The sequence below is a fragment of the Tachypleus tridentatus genome, chromosome 3 (genome assembly GCF_004210375.1).
Source record: "Tachypleus tridentatus isolate NWPU-2018 chromosome 3, ASM421037v1, whole genome shotgun sequence".
Lineage (NCBI taxonomy): Eukaryota > Metazoa > Arthropoda > Merostomata > Xiphosura > Limulidae > Tachypleus > Tachypleus tridentatus.
This window is the reverse complement of record NC_134827.1, coordinates 46,894,426-46,919,779: the sequence shown is the minus strand read 5'-3', so window position 1 is coordinate 46,919,779 and position 25,354 is coordinate 46,894,426. Positions and strand designations below refer to the sequence as shown.

At 33.9% G+C, this 25,354-nt stretch overlaps 1 pseudogene across 1 annotated transcript in view; it reads right to left on the bottom strand.

Annotated features, from left to right (window-relative positions):
- Positions 1-25,354, bottom strand: part of LOC143245839 (cell adhesion molecule Dscam1-like) — a 175,085-nt pseudogene that overhangs the window by 101,092 nt on the left and 48,639 nt on the right. The window contains exons 7-11 of the transcript XR_013025696.1: positions 21,104-21,511; positions 20,515-20,676; positions 18,481-18,765; positions 4,944-5,063; positions 944-1,117 (exon numbers count right to left, since the gene is read on the bottom strand). The product of XR_013025696.1 is annotated as a cell adhesion molecule Dscam1-like (transcript). The remainder of the gene's footprint in view (positions 1-943; positions 1,118-4,943; positions 5,064-18,480; positions 18,766-20,514; positions 20,677-21,103; positions 21,512-25,354) is intronic.

Here is a 25,354-nt window from a genome sequence, read left to right as displayed (position 1 = left end):
ACACAGCAGGCGGTTTGTAACATAGACTCTTTGTAATAACACTACTGTGTTAATACTCGGGTGTTTGGTGTTTTAGAGGAATAACACTGTGGTGTTATTACTTAGATCTGTCTATACAGCTGGCTTTTAATTGTCTTTTCAAAGTATCTCTAATAACAAACCTATGACATTATGTTTTATATATATATATATATATATGTTTAAATCACTTAGGTTTTATGAAAGAAACTTAACACGAATTTTGTTCGACAACGGTAGTTACCATTAATGTTCAGTTCAACAGACGTTCTTACCATGAATGTTCAGTTCAACAGACCTACTTACCATGAATGTTGAGTTCAATAGACCTACTTACCATGAATGTTGAGTTCAATAGACGTATTACCATGAATGTTGAGTTCAACAGACCTACTTACCATGAATGTTCAGTTCAACAGACGTTCTTACCATGAATGTTGAGTTCAACAGACCTACTTACCATGAATGTTGAGTTCAACAGACCTACTTACCATGAATGTTCAGTTCAACAGACCTACTTACCATGAATGTTGAGTTCAACAGACGTACTTACCATGAATGTTCAGTTCAACAGACGTTCTTACCATGAATGTTGAGTTCAACAGACCTACTTACCATGAATGTTCAGTTCAACAGACGTTCTTACCATGAATGTTGAGTTCAACAGACCTACTTACCATGAATGTTCAGTTCAACAGACGTTCTTACCATGAATGTTGAGTTCAACAGACGTACTTACCATGAATGTTCAGTTCAACAGACCTACTTACCATGAATGTTCAGTTCAACAGACCTACTTACCATGAATGTTGAGTTCAACAGACGTTCTTACCATGAATGTTGAGTTCAACAGAAGTACTTACCATGAATGTTCAGTTCAACAGACCTATTTACCATGAATGTTCAGTTCAACAGACGTACTTACCATGAATGTTCAGTTCAACAACCATACTTAAATCTGGATTTACACCATTGGTCGCTTGACACATGTAGTGACCACCATCGTCAACATCTGCTTCTCGAATTAGTAGCGACCCGTTTTCTAAAATCTGGACATTCGCGTTGCTGATAACCACTCTGAAGTCTGCATCAGGGACACCTATAGTTTGTAATGTTTAGTTGTTAAATTTTATAATTATTTTAAATACTCTGACAGGAGTACAAAACTCCTTGGAAATAAAATATGAACATGTATTTTAAAAATGGATGAAATTCTAATAAAATAAAATAAAACCAATTTATAATTATAATACTTGTTTTACTGGAAATCTCTACAGGTTAGTAGAGAAACATGTCTTAGAGAATACACCAGTTTCATGGTGATGTAATATCATAGAAACTTATATTTATTTATTCAAATATAAATTATCAGTTAAAGTATTTTAAATATGACGTTTTTCAGCAACTCTCGGGTTCCACTGATTTATTTTAGGATTTCTTCATTTATGTCGCCATCTGATGGTGAATAGAAGGAAACAAAACTCACACAAATACGCAGTAACATCACGATAAAATGATAAAACCACGTATAACTCTTCCATTTCTGTTTTATGAATTTCTCAATAGATAATTACTAAAGTGGGTCTTTTACTTATTTCTTCAGTCCTTATTAAAACCATTTATAAATAATACTCGTTTTATTCTGTGTTAAGTCTTTTTCAGTTTACTGTGTAAGTTTGATCTTTGTTTACTGTGTAAGTCTGATTTTTGTTTACTGTGTAAGTCTGATTTTTGTTTACTGTGTAAGTCTGATTTTTCTCACTGTGTAAGTGATTTCTGTTTACTGTGTAAGTCTGATTTTGTTCACTGTGTAAGTGATTTCTGTTTACCGGGTATATCTGATTTCTGCTTACTGTGTAAGTCTGATTTCTGTTCACTGTGTAAGTGATTTCTGTTTACTGGGTATATCTGATTTCTGCATACTGTGTAAGTGATTTCTGTTTACTGGGTATGTCTTATTCCTGTTTACTGTGTAAGTCTGATTTCTGTTCACTGGGTATGTCTTATTCCTGTTCACTGTGTAAGTCTGATTTCTGTTCACTGTGTATGTCTGATTTCTGTTCACTGTGTAAGTCTGATTTCTGTTCACTGTGTAAGTCTGATTTTTCTCACTGTGTAAGTGATTTCTGTTTACTGTGTAAGTCTGATTTCTGTTCACTGTGTATGTCTTATTCCTGTTTACTGTGTAAGTCTGATTTCTGTTCACTGTGTATGTCTTATTCCTGTTTACTGTGTAAGTTTGATTTCTGTTTATTATGTCTCATCTTCGTTCATTGCTGAAGTCACAGGTTATTTTATTATCAATAACATTTTCAGAACTAATAAACGTATGTATAAAATAATTATAATTTTATAGTTCATTGTTTGACCATTTTAGTTAAAATTCCCAATAAGTTTATGTTATAAAATACATCAGTGTTATGTATACATCTCATTATGTATACATTTTATTACATATCATGTTATTATGTATACACCTCATTAAGTGTCATATTATTATGTATTCACTTTATTACGTATTATGTTACTAAGCATACACTTTATTAAGTATCATGTTATTAATCTACACCTCATCAAGTATCATGTTATTACGTATACACCTCACTAAGTATGATGTAATTAATCTACACTTCATTAAGTATCATGTTATTATATGTAGACTTCATTAAGTATCATGTTATTATATGTAGACTTCATTAAGTATCATGTTATTATGTATACACCTCACTAAGTATGATGTAATTAATCTACACTTCATTAAGTATCATGTTATTATGTATACACCTCACTAAGTATGATGTAATTAATCTACACTTCATTAAGTATCATGTTATTATATGTAGACTTCATTAAGTATCATGTTATTATATGTAGACTTCATTAAGTATCATGTTATTATGTATACACCTCACTAAGTATGATGTAATTAATCTACACTTCATTAAGTATCATGTTATTATGTATACACCTCACTAAGTATGATGTAATTAATCTACACTTCATTAAGTATCATGTTATTATATGTAGACTTCATTAAGTATCATGTTATTATGTATACACCTCACTAAGTATGATGTAATTAATCTACACCTCATTAAGTATCATGTTATTATATGTAGACCTCATTAAGTATCATGTTATTATGTATATAACTCATTAAGTATCATGTTATTATGTATATAACTCATTAAGTATCATGTTATTATATGTAGACTTCATTAAGTATCATGTTATTATATGTAGACTTCATTAAGTATCATGTTTTTATATGTAGACTTCATTAAGTATCATGTTATTACGTATACACCTCACTAAGTATGATGTAATTAATCTACACCTGATTAAGTATCATGTTATTATATGTAGACTTCATTAAGTATCATGTTATTATATGTAGACCTCATTAAGTATCATGTTATTATGTATACACCTCATTAAGTATCATGTTATTTTATACAGACCTTATTAGTATCATATTACTATATATACACCTCATTAAGTATCATGTTATTTTATACAAAGCTTATTAGTATCATATTACTATATATACACCTCATTAAGTATTATGTTATTGTGTATATAACTCATTAAGTATCGTGTTATTAATCTACACATTAAGTATCATGTTATTATATGTAGACCTCATTAAGTATCATGTTATTATGTATACACCTCATTAAGTATCATGTTATTTTATACAGACCTTATTAGTATCATATTACTATATATACACCTCATTAAGTATTATGTTATTAACTTACACCTTATTAAAAATCATATATATCTATATATATAATTGGTAGCAATGATAACTTACATCAAAGTCGGTAAAACAACGTATTGCATTCTCAGTTGTATATCAGAAATAAACTGTTATGTCTATTGATCCATATCAGCTCGTGAACAGAACGTTTTGATAGTAAATATATAGCTTACAAAACAATAGTAAAAAACAATGTATTACGTCACACCACGAATATATATATATATATATATAGTAAGTATCGAATGAATTAGATATAATTAAATGTATAATATATTATGTATATAGTAAGTATCGAATGAATTAGATATAATTAAATGTATAATATATTATATATATAGTAAGTATCGAATGAATTAGATATAATTAAATGTATAATATATTATATATATAGTAAGTATCGAATGAATTAGATATAATTAAATGTATAATATATGTAATATAATTATGTGAAAAATAAATATTGTTTTATTCTAAAGTTCATATTATCTTTATATAACCACGAATCTAGTTAACATTGTACAATTTCTAGTTTCAAAACTGTCTCGATTGTGATAACATTTTAGTCGTACTTTCAGATGTACAGTGAATGTAATATGTAATATATACTGAATATAACATATGTAGTTTGTCATTAAAAACAAACAAACCTCTTCATCTCACGCTTTGAATGTCAAAAATCTTCAAACTCTATAACTAAGAGCAAACATATATAGAAGCGCCTCTTTCTTATCACACACAGAACTATATAAATAAATACAGATAGAAGGAAGTACTATATGTATATATTTGTCATGTTATAAATCATCCCTCATGCTCAGTCCTAGATGGAAATGTAACAACAGTAATACTTCTCTTTTTGCTGTTGGAGTCTGTCCACAATAATGTTCCAGTATGATGAATAACCCCATCTCTTGTCGACCGTCTCAGTTAATCTGTGATATGAATCTCCTGTTCCACATTAGGCTCAGGAGAAAACCTTTACAGTATCAGCTTTATTACCCTCGATCTTAAAAAGGGTTAGTCAGAAGTTAGGATGTTTCTATGCATAAAGCTACCCAAAAGGCTGTGTGTGCTCTGCCCACTAAGTGTCAAATTTCAGCCTGGTTAGCCAGCAGTCCAGCTAATGATCAGAAATGTGAACCACATGAGAAGTTCATACCTGTCGATTTTTTCCAACGTATCACAGGAGGAGGTGAACCGTCCGCCTGACAGTGTAAAATAACTTTCTTATTAACAACTGAGTCTTCACTATGAGGTTTAGTTTTCCAAGACGGAGGAACTATTGGAAGATAACATAAACAATATCACTATCTAAATGTATTCACCAACATTTGATGAATGAGTGATGTTTATTCTGACTAACAGTAAATACAATAACAACATCAAAATGCCAGACAAAAAGTCTTACACACTTACTATGAATAAAACATAATTTACTTTTCTCTAAGTAAACACTACTAGAGTTTTGTTTACAGAAAGTAAAATACTGATGTTCAAACAACACAATAACATCATACTGGTATCTGTTAAAACAACACAATTACATCATCATACTGGTCTCTGTTAAAACAACACAATAACATCATCATACTGGTGTCTGTTAAAACAACACAATTACATCATCATACTGGTGTCTGTTCAAACAACACAATTACATCATCATACTGGTGTCTGTTAAAACAACACAATTACATCATCATACTGGTGTCTGTTCAAACAACACAATAACATCATCATACTGGTGTCTGTTCAAACAACACAATAACATCATCATACTGGTGTCTGTTCAAACAACACAATAACATCATTATACTGGTGTCTGTTCAAACAACACAATAATATCATCATACTGGTGTCTGTTCAAACAACACAATAACATCATCATACTGGTGTCTGTTCAAACAACACAATAACATCATCATATTGGTGTCTGTTCAAACAACACAATAACATCATCATACTGGTGTCTGTTCAAACAACACAATAACATCATTATACTGGTGTCTGTTCAAACAACACAATAACATCATCATACTGGTGTCTGTTCAAACAACACAATAACATCATCATACTGGTGTCTGTTCAAACAACACAATAACATCATTATACTGGTGTCTCTTCAAACACCACAATAACATCATCATACTGGTGTCTGTTCAAACAACACAATAACATCACACTGGTGTCTGTTAAAACAACACAATAACATCATCATACTGGTGTCTGTTCAAACGACACAATAACATCATTATACTGGTGTCTGTTCAAACAACACAATAACATCATTATACTGGTGTCTGTTCAAACAACACAATAACATCATCATACTGGTGTCTGTTAAAACAACACAATTACATCATCATACTGGTGTCTGTTCAAACAACACAATAACATCATACTGATGTCTGTTAAAACAACACAATTACATCATCATGCTGGAGTCTGTTCAAACAACACAATAACATCATACTGATGTCTATTCAAACAACACAATAACATCACACTGGTGTCTGTTCAAACAACACAATAACATCATCATACTGGTGTCTGTTCAAACGACACAATAACATCATTATACTGGTGTCTGTTCAAACGACACAATAACATCATCATAATGGTGTCTGTTAAAACAACACAATAACATCATCATACCGGTGTCTGTTAAAACAACACAATAACATCATCATACTGGTGTCTGTTAAAACAACACAATAACATCATCATACTGGTGTCTATTAAAACAACACAATAACATCATTATACTGGTGTCTGTTCAAACAACACAATAACATCATCATACTGGTGTCTGTTCAAACAACACAATAACATCATCATACTGGTGTCTGTTAAAACAACACAATTACATCATCATACTGGTGTCTGTTCAAACAACACAATAACATCATACTGATGTCTGTTCAAACAACAAAATTACATCATCATACTGGTGTCTGTTAAAACAACACAATAACATCATCATACTGGTGTCTGTTCAAACAACACAATAACATCATTATACTGGTATCTGTTAAAACAACACAATTCCATCATCATACTGGTGTCTGTTCAAACAACACAATAACATCATACTCGTGTCTGTTCAAAGAACAAAATTACATCATCATACTGGTGTCTGTTCAAACAACACAATAACATCATCATACTGGTGTCTGTTCAAACAACACAATAACATCATCATACTGGTGTCTGTTAAAACAACACAATAACATCATCATACTGGTGTCTGTTAAAGCAACTCAATAACATCATCATACTGGTGTCTATTAAAACAACACAATAACATCATTATACTGGTGTCTGTTCAAACAACACAATAACATCATCATACTGGTGTCTGTTCAAACAACACAATAACATCATCATACTGGTGTCTGTTAAAACAACACAATTACATCATCATACTGGTGTCTGTTCAAACAACACAATAACATCATACTGATGTCTGTTCAAACAACAAAATTACATCATCATACTGGTGTCTGTTAAAACAACACAATAACATCATCATACTGGTGTCTGTTCAAACAACACAATAACATCATTATACTGGTATCTGTTAAAACAACACAATTACATCATCATACTGGTGTCTGTTCAAACAACACAATAACATCATACTCGTGTCTGTTCAAAGAACAAAATTACATCATCATACTGGTGTCTGTTCAAACAACACAATAACATCATCATACTGGTGTCTGTTAAAACAACACAATTACATCATCATACTGGTGTCTGTTAAAACAACACAATAACATCATACTGATGTCTATTCAAACAACACAATAACATCACACTGGTGTCTGTTCAAACAACACAATTACATCATCATACTGGTGTCTGTTAAAACAACCCAATAACATCATACTGATGTCTATTCAAACAACACAACATCACACTGGTGTCTGTTCAAACAACACAATAACATCATTATACTGGTGTCTGTTCATACAACACAATAACATCATTATACTGGTGTCTGTTCAAACAACACAATAACATCATCATACTGGTGTCTGTTCAAACAACACAATAACATCATTATACTAGTGTCTGTTCAAACAACACAATAACATCATCATACTGGTGTCTGTTAAAACAACACAATAACATCGTCATACTGGTGTCTGTTCAAACAACACAATAACATCATACTGATGTCTGTTCAAACAACACAATAACATCATCATACTGGTGTATGTTCAAACAACACAATAACATCATCATACTGGTGTCTGTTCAAACAACACAATAACATCATCATACTGGTGTCTGTTCAAACAACACCATAACATCACCATACTGGTGTCTGTTAAATCAACACAATAACATCATACTGGTGTATGTTCAAACAACACAATAACATCATCATACTGGTGTCTGTTCAAACAACACAATAACATCATCATACTGATGTCTATTCAAACAACACAATAACATCACACTGGTGTCTGTTCAAACAACACAATTACATCATCATACTGGTGTCTGTTAAAACAACACAATAACATCATACTGATGTCTATTCAAACAACACAATAACATCACACTGGTGTCTGTTCAAACAACACAATTACATCATCATACTGGTGTCTGTTAAAACAACACAATAACATCATACTGATGTCTATTCAAACAACACAACATCACACTGGTGTCTGTTCAAACAACACAATTACATCATCATACTGGTGTCTGTTAAAACAACACAATAACATCATACTGATGTCTATTCAAACAACACAACATCACACTGGTGTCTGTTCAAACAACACAATTACATCATCATACTGGTGTCTGTTAAAACAACACAATAACATCATACTGATGTCTATTCAAACAACACAACATCACACTGGTGTCTGTTCAAACAACACAATAACATCATACTCGTGTCTGTTCAAACAACACAATAACATCACCAAACTGGTGTCTGTTCAAACAACACAATTACATCATCATACTGGTGTCTGTTAAAACAACACAATTACATCATCATACTGGTGTCTGTTAAAACAACACAATTACATCACCATACTGGTACCTGTTAAAACAACACAATTACATCATCACACTGGTGTCTGTTCAAATAACACAATAACATCATCATACTGGTGTCTGTTAAAACAACACAATTACATCATCATACTGGTGTCTGTTCAAACAACACAATAACATCATACTGATGTCTGTTCAAACAACACAATTACATCATCATACAGGTGTCTGTTAAAACAACACAATTACATCATCATACTGGTGTCTGTTCAAACAACACAATAACATCATACTGATGTCTATTCAAACAACACAATAACATCATACTGATGTCTATTCAAACAACACAATAACATCACACTGGTGTCTGTTCAAACAACACAATTACATCATCATACTGGTGTCTGTTAAAACAACACAATAACATCACACTGGTGTCTGTTCAAACAACACAATGACATCATCATACTGGTGTCTGTTAAAACAACAGAATAACATCATACTGGTGTCTGTTCAAATAACACAATAACATCGTCATACTGGTGTCTGTTCAAACAACACAATTACATCATCATACTGGTGTCTGTTCAAACAACACAATAACATCACACTGGTGTCTGTTCAAACAACACAATAACATCACCATACTGGTGTCTGTTCAAACAACACAATAACATCACCATACTGGTGTCTGTTCAAACAACACAATAACATCACCATACTGGTGTCTGTTAAAACAACACAATAACATCATCATACCGGTGTCTGTTAAAACAACACAATAACATCATCATACTGGTGTCTGTTAAAACAACACAATAACATCATCATACTGGTGTCTATTAAAACAACACAATAACATCATTATACTGGTGTCTGTTCAAACAACACAATAACATCATCATACTGGTGTCTGTTCAAACAACACAATAACATCATCATACTGGTGTCTGTTAAAACAACACAATTACATCATCATACTGGTGTCTGTTCAAACAACACAATAACATCATACTGATGTCTGTTCAAACAACAAAATTACATCATCATACTGGTGTCTGTTAAAACAACACAATAACATCATCATACTGGTGTCTGTTCAAACAACACAATAACATCATTATACTGGTATCTGTTAAAACAACACAATTCCATCATCATACTGGTGTCTGTTCAAACAACACAATAACATCATACTCGTGTCTGTTCAAAGAACAAAATTACATCATCATACTGGTGTCTGTTCAAACAACACAATAACATCATCATACTGGTGTCTGTTCAAACAACACAATAACATCACACTGGTGTCTGTTAAAACAACACAATAACATCATCATACTGGTGTCTGTTAAAACAACACAATAACATCATCATACTGGTGTCTGTTAAAGCAACTCAATAACATCATCATACTGGTGTCTATTAAAACAACACAATAACATCATTATACTGGTGTCTGTTCAAACAACACAATAACATCATCATACTGGTGTCTGTTAAAACAACACAATTACATCATCATACTGGTGTCTGTTCAAACAACACAATAACATCATACTGATGTCTGTTCAAACAACAAAATTACATCATCATACTGGTGTCTGTTAAAACAACACAATAACATCATCATACTGGTGTCTGTTCAAACAACACAATAACATCATTATACTGGTATCTGTTAAAACAACACAATTACATCATCATACTGGTGTCTGTTCAAACAACACAATAACATCATACTCGTGTCTGTTCAAAGAACAAAATTACATCATCATACTGGTGTCTGTTCAAACAACACAATAACATCATCATACTGGTGTCTGTTAAAACAACACAATTACATCATCATACTGGTGTCTGTTCAAACAACACAATAACATCATCATACTGGTGTCTGTTCAAACAACACAATAACATCATACTGATGTCTGTTCAAACAACAAAATTACATCATCATACTGGTGTCTGTTCAAACAACACAATAACATCATTATACTGGTGTCTGTTCAAACAACACAATAACATCATTATACTGGTGTCTGTTCATACAACACAATAACATCATTATACTGGTGTCTGTTCAAACAACACAATAACATCATCATACTGGTGTCTGTTCAAACAACACAATAACATCATTATACTAGTGTCTGTTCAAACAACACAATAACATCATCATACCGGTGTCTGTTAAAACAACACAATAACATCGTCATACTTGTATCTGTTCAAACAACACAATAACATCATACTGATGTCTGTTCAAACAACACAATAACATCATCATACTGGTGTATGTTCAAACAACACAATAACATCATCATACTGGTGTCTGTTCAAACAACACAATAACATCATCATACTGGTGTCTGTTCAAACAACACCATAACATCACCATACTGGTGTCTGTTAAATCAACACAATAACATCATACTGGTGTATGTTCAAACAACACAATAACATCATCATACTGGTGTCTGTTCAAACAACACAATAACATCATCATACTGATGTCTATTCAAACAACACAATAACATCACACTGGTGTCTGTTCAAACAACACAATTACATCATCATACTGGTGTCTGTTAAAACAACACAATAACATCATACTGATGTCTATTCAAACAACACAATAACATCACACTGGTGTCTGTTCAAACAACACAATTACATCATCATACTGGTGTCTGTTAAAACAACACAATAACATCATACTGATGTCTATTCAAACAACACAACATCACACTGGTGTCTGTTCAAACAACACAATTACATCATCATACTGGTGTCTGTTAAAACAACACAATAACATCATACTGATGTCTATTCAAACAACACAACATCACACTGGTGTCTGTTCAAACAACACAATAACATCATACTCGTGTCTGTTCAAACAACACAATTACATCATCATACAGGTATCTGTTCAAACAACACAATAACATCACCATACTGGTGTCTGTTCAAACAACACAATTACATCATCATACTGGTGTCTGTTCAAACAACACAATAACATCATCATACTGGTGTCTGTTAAAACAACACAATTACATCATCATACTGGTGTCTGTTCAAACAACACAATAACATCATACTGATGTCTGTTCAAACAACAAAATTACATCATCATACTGGTGTCTGTTAAAACAACACAATAACATCATCATACTGGTGTCTGTTCAAACAACACAATAACATCATTATACTGGTATCTGTTAAAACAACACAATTCCATCATCATACTGGTGTCTGTTCAAACAACACAATAACATCATACTCGTGTCTGTTCAAAGAACAAAATTACATCATCATACTGGTGTCTGTTCAAACAACACAATAACATCATCATACTGGTGTCTGTTCAAACAACACAATAACATCATTATACTGGTGTCTGTTCAAACAACACAATAACATCATCATACTGGTGTCTGTTAAAACAACACAATAACATCATCATACTGGTGTCTGTTAAAGCAACTCAATAACATCATCATACTGGTGTCTATTAAAACAACACAATAACATCATTATACTGGTGTCTGTTCAAACAACACAATAACATCATCATACTGGTGTCTGTTAAAACAACACAATTACATCATCATACTGGTGTCTGTTCAAACAACACAATAACATCATACTGATGTCTGTTCAAACAACAAAATTACATCATCATACTGGTGTCTGTTAAAACAACACAATAACATCATCATACTGGTGTCTGTTCAAACAACACAATAACATCATTATACTGGTATCTGTTAAAACAACACAATTACATCATCATACTGGTGTCTGTTCAAACAACACAATAACATCATATACTCGTGTCTGTTCAAAGAACAAAATTACATCATCATACTGGTGTCTGTTCAAACAACACAATAACATCATCATACTGGTGTCTGTTAAAACAACACAATTACATCATCATACTGGTGTCTGTTCAAACAACACAATAACATCATCATACTGGTGTCTGTTCAAACAACACAATAACATCATACTGATGTCTGTTCAAACAACAAAATTACATCATCATACTGGTGTCTGTTCAAACAACACAATAACATCATTATACTGGTGTCTGTTCAAACAACACAATAACATCATTATACTGGTGTCTGTTCATACAACACAATAACATCATTATACTGGTGTCTGTTCAAACAACACAATAACATCATCATACTGGTGTCTGTTCAAACAACACAATAACATCATTATACTAGTGTCTGTTCAAACAACACAATAACATCATCATACTGGTGTCTGTTAAAACAACACAATAACATCGTCATACTGGTGTCTGTTCAAACAACACAATAACATCATACTGATGTCTGTTCAAACAACACAATAACATCATCATACTGGTGTATGTTCAAACAACACAATAACATCATCATACTGGTGTCTGTTCAAACAACACAATAACATCATCATACTGGTGTCTGTTCAAACAACACCATAACATCACCATACTGGTGTCTGTTAAATCAACACAATAACATCATACTTGTGTATGTTCAAACAACACAATAACATCATCATACTGGTGTCTGTTCAAACAACACAATAACATCATCATACTGATGTCTATTCAAACAACACAATAACATCACACTGGTGTCTGTTCAAACAACACAATTACATCATCATACTGGTGTCTGTTAAAACAACACAATAACATCATACTGATGTCTATTCAAACAACACAATAATATCACACTGGTGTCTGTTCAAACAACACAATTACATCATCATACTGGTGTCTGTTAAAACAACACAATAACATCATACTGATGTCTATTCAAACAACACAACATCACACTGGTGTCTGTTCAAACAACACAATTACATCATCATACTGGTGTCTGTTAAAACAACACAATAACATCATACTGATGTCTATTCAAACAACACAACATCACACTGGTGTCTGTTCAAACAACACAATAACATCATACTCGTGTCTGTTCAAACAACACAATTACATCATCATACAGGTATCTGTTCAAACAACACAATAACATCACCATACTGGTGTCTGTTCAAACAACACAATTACATCATCATACTGGTGTCTGTTAAAACAACACAATTACATCATCATACTGGTGTCTGTTAAAACAACACAATTACATCACCATACTGGTATCTGTTAAAACAACACAATTACATCATCACACTGGTGTCTGTTCAAATAACACAATAACATCATCATACTGGTGTCTGTTAAAACAACACAATTACATCATCATACTGGTGTCTGTTCAAACAACACAATAACATCATACTGATGTCTGTTCAAACAACACAATTACATCATCATACAGGTGTCTGTTAAAACAACACAATTACATCATCATACTGGTGTCTGTTCAAACAACACAATAACATCATACTGATGTCTATTCAAACAACACAATAACATCATACTGATGTCTATTCAAACAACACAATAACATCACACTGGTGTCTGTTCAAACAACACAATTACATCATCATACTGGTGTCTGTTAAAACAACACAATAACATCACACTGGTGTCTGTTCAAACAACACAATGACATCATCATACTGGTGTCTGTTCAAACAACACAATAACATCATACTGGTGTCTGTTCAAACAACACAATAACATCACACTGGTGTCTGTTAAAACAACACAATAACATCATACTGGTGTCTGTTCAAATAACACAATAACATCGTCATACTGGTGTCTGTTCAAACAACACAATTACATCGTCATACTGGTGTCTGTTCAAACAACACAATTACATCATCATACTGGTGTCTGTTCAAACAACACAATAACATCACCATACTGGTGTCTGTTCAAACAACACAATAACATCACCATACTGGTGTCTGTTCAAACAACACAATAACATCACCATACTGGTGTCTGTTCAAACAACACAATAACATCACACTGGTGTCTGTTCAAACAACACAATAACATCATCATACTGGTGTCTGTTCAAACAACACAATAACATCATCATACTGGTGTCTGTTCAAACAACACAATAATATCGTCATACTGGTGTCTGTTAAAACAACACAATTACATCATCATACTGGTGTCTCTTCAAACAACACAATAACATCATCATACTGGTGTCTGTTCAAACAACACAATAACATCATCATACTGATGTCTGTTCAAACAACACAATAACATCATCATACTGATGTCTGTTCAAACAACACAATAACATCATCATACTGATGTCTGTTCAAACAACACAATAACATCATCATACTGATGTCTGTTCAAACAACACAATAACATCACACTGGTGTCTGTTAAAACAACACAATAACATCACCATACTGGTATCTGTTAAAACAACACAATAACATCATCATACTGGTGTCTGTTAAAACAACACAATTACATCATCATACTGGCGTCTGTTCAAACAACACAATAACATCATACTCGTGTCTGTTCAAACAACAAAATTACATCATCATACTGGTGTCTGTTCATACAACACAATAACATCATCATACTGGTGTCTGTTCAAACAACACAATAACATCATCATACTGGTGTCTGTTAAAACAACACAATAACATCATCATACTGGTGTCTGTTAAAACAACACAATAACATCATCATACTGGTGTCTGTTAAAACAACACAATTACATCATCATACTGGTGTCTGTTCAAACAACACAATAACATCATACTGATGTCTGTTCAAACAACAAAATTACATCATCATACTGGTGTCTGTTCAAACAACACAATAACATCATTATACTGGTGTCTGTTCAAACAACACAATAACATCATCATACTGGTGTCTGTTCAAACAACACAATAACATCATTATACTGGTGTCTGTTCAAACAACACAATAACATCATCATACTGGTGTCTGTTCAAACAACACAATAACATCATTATACTGGTGTCTGTTCAAACAACACACTAACATCATCATACTGGTGTCTGTTAAAACAACACAATAACATCGTCATACTGGTGTCTGTTCAAACAACACAATAACATCATACTGATGTCTGTTCAAACAACAAAATTACATCATCATACTGGTGTCTGTTCAAACAACACAATAACATCATCATACTGGTGTCTGTTCAAACAACACAATAACATCATCTTACTGGTGTCTGTTCAAACAACACAATAACATCATCTTACTGGTGTCTGTTCAAACAACACAATAACATCATCATACTGGTGTCTGTTCAAACAACACCATAACATCATTCTGATGTCTATTCAAACAACACAATAACATCACACTGGTGTCTGTTCAAACAACACAATTACATCATCATACTGGTGTCTGTTAAAACAACACAATAACATCATACTGATGTCTATTCAAACAACACAATAACATCACACTGGTGTCTGTTCAAACAACACAATTACATCATCATACTGGTGTCTGTTCAAACAACACAATAACATCATACTGATGTCTATTCAAACAACACAATAACATCACACTAGTGTCTGTTCAAACAACACAATTACATCATCATACAGGTGTCTGTTCAAACAACACAATAACATCACCATACTGGTGTCTGTTCAAACAACACAATTACATCATCATACTGGTGTCTGTTAAAACAACACAATAACATCATCATACTGGTGTCTGTTAAAACAACACAATAACATCGTCATACTGGTGTCTGTTCAAACAACACAATAATATCGTCATACTGGTGTCTGTTATAACAACACAATAACATCACACTGGTGTCTGTTCAAACAACACAATTACATCATCATACTGATGTCTGTTCAAACAACAAAATTACATCATCATACTGGTGTCTGTTCAAACAACACAATAACATCATCATACTGGTGTCTGTTCAAACAACACAATAACATCATCTTACTGGTGTCTGTTCAAACAACACAATAACATCATCTTACTGGTGTCTGTTCAAACAACACAATAACATCATCATACTGGTGTCTGTTCAAACAACACCATAACATCATACTGATGTCTATTCAAACAACACAATAACATCACACTGGTGTCTGTTCAAACAACACAATTACATCATCATACTGGTGTCTGTTAAAACAACACAATAACATCATACTGATGTCTATTCAAACAACACAATAACATCACACTGGTGTCTGTTCAAACAACACAATTACATCATCATACTGGTGTCTGTTCAAACAACACAATAACATCATACTGATGTCTATTCAAACAACACAATAACATCACACTAGTGTCTGTTCAAACAACACAATTACATCATCATACAGGTGTCTGTTCAAACAACACAATAACATCACCATACTGGTGTCTGTTCAAACAACACAATTACATCATCATACTGGTGTCTGTTAAAACAACACAATAACATCATCATACTGGTGTCTGTTAAAACAACACAATAACATCACCATACTGGTATCTGTTCAAACAACACAATAACATCACCATACTGGTGTCTGTTCAAACAACACAATAACATCATACTGATGTCTGTTCAAACAACACAATAACATCATCATACTGATGTCTGTTCAAACAACACAATAACATCATCATACTGGTGTCTGTTCAAACAACACAATAACATCACACTGGTGTCTGTTCAAACAACAGAATAACATCATACTGGTGTCTGTTCAAACAACACAATAACATCACCATACTGGTGTCTGTGCAAACAACACAATAACATCATACTGGTGTCTGTTAAAACAACACAATAACATCGTGATACTGGTGTCTGTGCAAACAACACAATAACATCATACTGGTGTCTGTTATAACAACACAATAACATCATACTGGTGTCTGTTATAACAACACAATAACATCATACTGGTGTCTGTTAAAACAACACAATTACATCATCATACTGGTATCTGTTCAAACAACACAATAACATCACCATACTGGTGTCTGTTAAAACAACACAATTACATCATCATACTGGTATCTGTTCAAACAACACAATAACATCACCATACTGGTGTCTGTTCAAACAACACAATTACATCATCATACTGGTGTCTGTTCAAACAACACAATTACATCATCATACTGGTGTCTGTTCAAACAACACAATTACATCATCATACTGGTATCTGTTCAAACAACACAATAACATCACACTGGTGTCTGTTCAAACAACACAATTACATCATCATACTGGTGTCTGTTAAAACAACACAATAACATCATACTGGTGTCTGTTCAAACAACACAATAACATCATTCTGGTATCTGTTCAAACAACACAATAACATCACACTGGTGTCTGTTCAAACAACACAATTACATCATCATACAGGTGTCTGTGCAAACAACACAATAACATCATACTGGTGTCTGTTCAAACAACACAATTACATCACCATACTGGTGTCTGTTCAAACAACACAATAACATCATACTGGTATCTGTTCAAACAACACCATAACATCATACTGGTAGTGTAAGTTGTTAAAACAAGAGACTCCTCCAACTGGACTTTAGAAGGTTATATAAAGACCAATTTTTTATACTGTCATATGAATGATTAAATACTTTGTCCATAGTACACGTAACACCTATAAATTCAATGGGCAATTTAAATACGTAGTTTCAAAAATTATACAACATAAATTCACGTTACCTTTAACGTCCATCGTGGCTGTAAAATTATTCGAAGCCGCTGGATTAGAGGCTACACAGGTGTAGTTTCCGCTGTGTTCACGACGGACGACTGGGAAGGACAGTAGAGATGTATAATTGTTGGCCATATTGATGGACGCGTGGAGGCTGGATGGCAGACTTATTCCATCCTTTAACCACCTTATTGTAATGGGAAGGTCACCGTCTGATACAACACATACAACCGTTACACGCTGACCAGTCGTTAGATCAGGGTTGAAGTTGAAGGGCTCAACTACTGGTGGCGCTGTGTAGAAGAAACACAATCAGTTACTGCTTGTTTGACGTTGAGCACAAGGCTACACAAACCGATAACTCTATCGTACCAACCACGAGTACTGAAACTGGATTTTTAGCTTTGAAATACCTGGGGAATAAAACATCTTTTTAAACTAACGAATACGATTGTTGGACTAAGTGATTAGAATCAGAACATAATGAATCTGAACGTAATTTACATAGGCCTATTTTAACACTTGTTTCTTTGCAGTAACTTCATTAATTTAACGTGATTGTGTTAGAAGCATGTTTAGATGCGATTTGCATCTACCAAAAAAAGTAAAACTTAACGTATGGACCACTGACGTATGTCAAGCAGCCTGATGAACCATGATATTAACAAGAGTACTGACGTATGTCAAGCAGCCTGATGAACCATGATATTAACAAGAGTACTGACGTATGTCAAGCAGCCTGATCAACCATGATATTGGCAAGAGTACTGACGTATGTCAAGCAGCCTGATGAACCATGATATTAACAAGAGTATTAACGTATGTCAAGCAGCCTGATGAACCATGATATTAACAAGAGTACTGACGTATGTCAAGCAGCCTGATGAACCATGATATTAACAAGAGTACTGTCGTATGTCAAGCAGCCTGATGAACCATTATATTAACAAGAGTACTGTCATATGTCAAGCAGCCTGATGAACCATGATATTAGCAAGAGTACTGTCGTATGTCAAGCAGCCTGATGAACCATGATATTAACAAGAGTACTGACGTATGTCAAGCAGCCTGATGAACCATGATATTAACAAGAGTACTGACGTATGTCAAGCAGCCTGATCAACCATGATATTAACAAGAGTACTGTCGTATGTCAAGCAGCCTGATGGACATTGATATTAAGAAGAGTTTTGACGTATGTCAAGCAGCCTGATGAACCATGATATTAGCAAGAGTACTGACGTATGTCAAGCAGCCTGATGAACCATGATATTAGCTAGAGTACTGACGTATGTCAAGCAGCCTGATGAACCACGATATTAGCAAGAGTACTGACGTATATTGAGCAGCCTGATGAACCATGATATTAACAAGAGTACTGACGTATGTCAAGCAGCCTAATGAACCATGATATTGGCAAGAGTACTGACGTATGTCAAGCAGCCTCATGAACCATGATATTAGCAAGAGTACTGACGTATGTCAAGCAGCCTGATGAACCACGATATTAGCAAGAGTACTGACGTATATTGAGCAGCCTGATGAACCATGATATTAACAAGAGTACTAACGTATGTCCAGCAGCCTGATGAACCATGATATTAACAAGAGTACTAACAGTTTAGAAGTTATTAAGTTGTCAAGCCTAGATGCTTAACGTTTCTTGTTGATATTACAGTTTAGTATGTATTCTAGAAGAGATAAAGTTGATAATGAAAATAAAGAACAGATAAAGTTGGATATTGAACTTTCAGAAATTCGTGTTAATGGGTGGAGAAAAAGGCTTTACTTGTGTTTTTTTTTGTTTTTATTATTGTTAAGCACAAAGCTATACCACGCGCTATTTGTGCTGTTCCTATTACGTTATATGACATCTTACAAACACTGATCAAGAGTGAACTGAGGAAGGTATACCTATAGTTGTCTAAAATAACTTCTAAATAAAATATGGTATATAAAGTTTGTTTTTTTTAATTGAAATTTCCAAAAGGCTACATATATTTAGAACATCCTTCGTAACATGTGCTACACATGTTTCTTACTTGCTACGTATATCACCATGCTACTTCGAGCTGTTTCTCCTTTCTCACCAATAGCTTCACAGCTGTACAAACCGCCATCTACTGATTTCTGGATGTCTTGAAGAATCAAGGTACCATTAGGAAAGGTCTTTTGTCGATGGTTAAATGGAAGACGTTTGTTTGCTGAAATAAAGATGTCATATTTTTTTTTATTTACCCTAAAATAACACAAAGAAAATACTAAATATGCTTTGAAAAGATCGGAAAAAAAGCGCATAGAATTTAAAGTATCGATAAGATATATTTTATCTTAGAGCCAAGTTTCATCACTTAAACCGTAGTTTAGAACATTTAATATTTGTTTGTTTTTTAAATACATTATATAAATAACTTGCATTATTTATGAAACGTGTTATTAATGTAATAAATATACACATATTTCTGTTTTAAATTCTCTTATGATTTTTAATATCTCTTCAGTTGTTAATCTTTCACAATTTTTCATTATATATACATTGGTTCTTGGGGGGCACGTTTTCGCTTTCTACCTCCATCCCCACTCGTTCACTCAACAAGGGTCGAATTCAGATAGCAAACAATAATTCCTCACCTTTCTTCCATATTATTTCTTTCAGAGGGTAACCGCTTACTGGACAATGGAAAACAGCTGGCTTTCCTCCAAGGACAGTGTGATTGGACAACGGTCTGACAAACGGTGGACCATACACGTCCACACGATTAGAGTGATAAACTTGACCAGCGCCATTTGTCGCGATACAGGCGTAAGTAGCGCCATCTTCTATACTTACTGTGGTAATGTTAATGTAGCTGTTTACTGTGTTGGTACCACTAACATAATCTCCGACTCGAATGTGATAAGCTTCTGGTAAAGCAGCGCCATCTCGTGTCCACGTTATTTGTGGTAACGGATTGCCAGATGCAGAGCATTTCAAAGAAAGTGAAGAGCCCGGATGTACGTACTTTTTGTTGAAGGTAAAAAGAAAAGTTGGGGCTTGTTCTAGGAAACAAAACACAAAGTCAGAGATTCAAATTCACTGATTTACAAATCTGAATAAATCACAATAGCTTTACAAAGGAAATAATAATTCATTTTGGTATTTTAATAACTATTGCTTCATTAAAATATTACCCTGAAGTGTTCTACGAAATTAAAAGTAAAAATAGAAACAACGTAAAGTGATTTATATTATTTTAAAACTATACCTCTGTTAGTTGTTAACTGAGTATATCTTTCAGGATATTACATTTAATAACAATCCGTTTGAAATGTTTCTTCAGATGAACCCAATAATTTACATAACGGAATTTCATGAATACAAACAGATCTGCGTAGAAACGAGTAGTAAAGAAACATTACCAGTCGTAAAACACATAAAAGTTTAGGAGAATCTTCTATCACCAGTACTACTGTTTAAATAATAATATCTCAATTGCAATAATTCGAAAACACGTGTCCATCTGTGAAGTCCCCCAGTATGTCTGCGAGAAACGAGGCGTATAGCACAGATAGCCTTTTGTGTAGGTTTGTGCAGTTACTGTCAGTTACTGTTCAATAAAAAGGTAAACAGTAGCTGACCCGTGTGACTACTGAACTATTAAAAACTCTAGAATTCTCACGGGGCAGCTTCTGTATAATAAACGATAAACAGTTTAACAGTGACACGGATTAACTGTTATACAATCTTGTCAGCGTGAAAGGCGTGTTTATTATACCAGGAAGAGAGTACGTCCAGCTTTATCACAGTTCATTTTGTAATTTTATTTTAGTAGCCAATATATTTACTTTGTGAAAGAGAACGTTTCCTTAGTTAGGTTGGTACTATAGGTTTATAGGGCAATACTTCAGATAAGTTTGAAGTGTTGGTTTGGAGGGCAGTGCATCAGATAGGGTTGTAGTGTAGGTCAAGAGTGCAATGCTTATGATAGGTTTATAGTGTAGGTTCGGACAGGATTATAGTGTAAGATCAGGGGGGCGTTACCGTCTTGTTTTGTAAATTTCGACGTAGAAAACAACACTAAACTACCCGACTTCAGAAATTCTTGTTTCGTTCACCACTTCGCCAGCTGAGATTTCTCTTCAGAAATGGTTTTTACAAATTGTCTTCCAGATTATTTAGGCAGAGCATTCACGAAAAAGTATAGTTGAATAGACAGCAACATAAGTAATAAGAAGACAACGTCTTCAGGTCAGTGTGTCAAATCCTACACTTGGCTGGAAGTTAGGTTAAAAAACATCTTTCAAGCCTCAGTTATCTGCTGGTGAACATGTCAAGAAATGGTAGGAGGTTGTGCTGCTTTATTTTCATACTGAAGTGGTTTAGGAAGCTGGCTGGTACATTTTCATACTGAAGTGGTTTAGGAAGCTGGCTGGTACATTTTCATACTGAAGTGGTTTAGGAAGCTGGCTGGTACATTTTCATACTGAAATGGTTTATATACCAGGAAGCTGGCTGGTACATTTTCATACTGAAGTGGTTTATATACCAGGAAGCTGGCTGGTACATTTTCATACTGAAGTGGTTTATATACCAGGAAGCTGGCTGGTACATTTTCATACTGAAGTGGTTTATATACCAGGAAGCTGGCTGGTACATTTTCATACTGAAGTGGTTTATATACCAGGAAGCTGGCTGGTACATTTTCATACTGAAGTGGTTTATATACCAGGAAGCTGGCTGGTACATTTTCATACTGAAGTGGTTTATATACCAGGAAGCTGGCTGGTACATTTTCATACTGAAGTGGTTTATGCACCAGGAAGCTGGCTGGTACATTTTCATACTGAAGTGGTTTATGCACCAGGAAGCTGGCTGGTACATTTTCATACTGAAGTGGTTTATGCACCAGGAAGCTGGCTGGTACATTTTCATACTGAAGTGGTTTATGCACCAGGAAGCTGGCTGGTACATTTTCATACTGAAGTGGTTTATATACCAGGAAGCTGGCTGGTACATTTTCATACTGAAGTGGTTTATATACCAGGAAGCTGGCTGGTACATTTTGATACTGAAGTGGTTTATGCACCAGGAAGCAGGCTGGTACATTTTCATACTGAAGTGGTTTAGGAAGCTGGCTGCTACATTTTCATACTGAAGTGGTTTAGGAAGCTGGCTGGTACATATTCATACGGAAGTGGTTCAGATAACGGAGGTTTCGTTAGCATAACATCTGTAGAAACTTCGTGTTGAAGAGAAAGCGTTTTCTTCAAAATCTTCCATAAAAACGTCTGCACGATTGCAGAGAGTGGTGACTACCTAGTGAAACCCACTGTTTAGTCGTGGAGAGAGTGGTGACTACCTAGTGAAACCCACTGTTTAGTCGTGGAGAGAGTGGTGACTACCTAGTGAAACCCACTGTTTAGTCGTGGAGAGAGTGGTGACTACCAAGTGAAACCCACTGTTTAGTCGTGGAGAGAGTGGTGACTACCTAGTGAAACCCACTGTTTAGTCGTGGAGAGAGTGGTGACTACCTAGTGAAACCCACTGTTTAGTCGTGGAGTTTCTCGTAGTACGAAAAGTAATTTGAGTGTAGTCAATTGGTCGTAACTTCAATGATGACGTTGTAAAGAGTCGACACTGAACAACATTTATCGAAGTTTTTATCACTTTATAAACACATGGAAGTTAAATCTTTTCTAGTTTCTACCACTTTATAAACACATGGAAGTTAATTCTCTACCAGGTTCTAACACTTTATAAACACATGGAAGTTAATTCTCTACCAGTTTCTACCACTTTATAAACACATGGAAGTTAATCCTCTACCAGTTTCTACCACTTTATAAACACATGGAAGTTAATCCACTACCAGTTTTTACCACATTATAAACACATGGAAATTAATCCTCCACCAGGTTCTAACACTTTATAAACACATGGAAGTTAATCCACTACCAGTTTCTACCACTTTATAAACACATGGAAGTTAATCCACTACCAGTTTTTACCACATTATAAACACATGGAAGTTAATTCTCTACCAGTTTCTACCACTTTATAAACACATGGAAGTTAATCCACTACCAGTTTTTACCACATTATAAACACATGGAAATTAATCCTCCACCAGTTTCTACCACTTTATAAACACATGGAAGTTAATCCTCTACCAGTTTCTAACACTTTATAAACACATGGAAATTAATCCTCTACCAGGTTCTAACACTTTATAAACACATGGAAGTTAATTCTCTACTAGGTTCTAACACTTAATAAACACATGGAAGTTAATCCTCTACCAGTTTCTACCACTTTATAAACACATGGAAGTTAATCCACTACCAGTTTTTACCACATTATAAACACATGGAAATTAATCCTCTACCAGGTTCTAACACTTTATAAACACATGGAAATTAATCCTCTATCAGTTTTTACCACTTTATAAACACATGGAAGTTAATCCTCTACCAGTTTCTACCACTTTATAAACACATGGAAGTTAATCCACTACCAGTTTTTACCACATTATAAACACATGGAAATTAATCCTCTACCAGGTTCTAACACTTTATAAACACATGGAAGTTAATCCTGTACCAGTTTTACCACTTTATAAACACATGGAAGTTAATCCTCTACCAGTTTCTACCACTTTATAAACACATGGAAGTTAATCCACTACCAGTTTTTACCACATTATAAACACATGGAAATTAATCCTCTACCAGGTTCTAACACTTTATAAACACATGGAAATTAATCCTCTATCAGTTTTACCACTTTATAAACACATGGAAGTTAATCCTCTACCAGTTTCTACCACTTTATAAACACATGGAAGTTAATCCACTACCAGTTTTTACCACATTATAAACACATGGAAATTAATCCTCTACCAG